The sequence below is a fragment of the Nannospalax galili genome, unplaced genomic scaffold (genome assembly GCF_000622305.1).
Source record: "Nannospalax galili isolate Female #2095 unplaced genomic scaffold, S.galili_v1.0 C48841907, whole genome shotgun sequence".
NCBI lineage: Eukaryota > Metazoa > Chordata > Mammalia > Rodentia > Spalacidae > Nannospalax > Nannospalax galili.
In genome coordinates this window covers 1-1,259 of record NW_008474193.1, presented here as the reverse complement: position 1 = coordinate 1,259, position 1,259 = coordinate 1, and the positions used below count along the sequence as shown (strand labels likewise).

Genomic DNA, 1,259 nt, shown 5'->3' with positions numbered 1-1,259 from the left:
TCTTGCAGAAGACCTGGGTTCGAATCCCAGCACCCACGTGGCAGCTAACAGTCTGAAACTCCAGTTCCAGGGGATTCGCCAGCCTCTTCTGACCTCCGTAGGCATTGCATGACACAGGTGCACTTACCCACATGCAGACAATTCACACATACACATAAAATAAAAAAATTAAATAAAGAATGTTGTAATGTTCTTTGGTATATAAACCAGGCATTTCAAGGGGAGATGCAAAGGTCAGGACAAATAGCATTAGAATGAATGGCTGGGAACAGGTAATTGCTGCCAACACAAGTATTTCAAAGGACCATAAGGATCCATGCAGGCTGGGAAGTGAACTCCCTTTCTCACCAACACAGGCTTAAGGACTCTACATGCCCTAACCCATCCCTGCCCCACCCCAAGTTCCCTCCTGCTATCCCCTCTTCCTTGGCACATGGCCCCATAGTCCTTTTGGAAGAGCTTTAGAAACCAGCCCAGGCATAATGCCTCAGAAGCAGGTCTTTGGAACTTCTGTGCTAGCCAACCATCCCTCAACATGCAGCACCCTGGCATGGTATCACCTGGCACTGACTGGTGCAGCTTCTAGAAAGCACTGCATCCAAGGGCTAGCAGAGAGAACAGGAATGTGGGAAAGTTCCAGGGTTTGGGGGTCAAGGAGGACCCTCCAAACATGAGAAATGTCTTTCAGCATCCTTTCCCTGCACTACCAACGACCAGGGCACAGGCAGCCTATGATCACTTTCGGATGCAGGAGCAAAGGAGGACAGAGCACGCCAGGAAAGACAGGAAGCTGGTGCCAGGGGTCCGATGTAAGCCATAGTGGACACAAGGATCCTGTGGCTGCCACTGATCACACAGAACCCCATAAATCCGCCAAGGGGAACAGAGGAGACGCATCTGGCCAAACTACTGAAAATCTGCTGAGGCTGGAGGTCAGATCCATAAAAACCACTGTCATGACTTTGGTTTTCCACATCAGGAAACAAAAGGTTGAAAACAGGTCCGATTGCCTTGGGTGATATCTGGGAACTAGCTAGCTATCAGCTGGTCACCCATCGCAGCCTTACTGTAAACATGGTCTAGGCTGACTCCCTGCTTTCCTCCTGGGAGCCTGGTCTTCTAGTAGGCGCTATAGTCAGTGTTCATGTGACCAGCACTCAGAAAGACCCCAGTCACAAAGCAACTTCCCTGGGCAGAAGCAAGGCACACCTGGGGGTGCACTTTTGCCTCCTGTGGAAGAATGAGTTGCATGCACTGCT

At 50.4% G+C, this 1,259-nt stretch overlaps 1 non-coding gene across 1 annotated transcript; it reads right to left on the bottom strand.

The window, feature by feature from the left end:
- Nucleotides 1–624: 624 nt before the first annotated feature.
- LOC115069126 lies at nt 625–753 on the bottom strand. Its single transcript, XR_003848428.1, has one exon. It is a non-coding gene; the product is annotated as a small nucleolar RNA SNORA71 (small nucleolar RNA).
- Between the last annotated feature and the right edge of the window lie 506 nt (nt 754–1,259).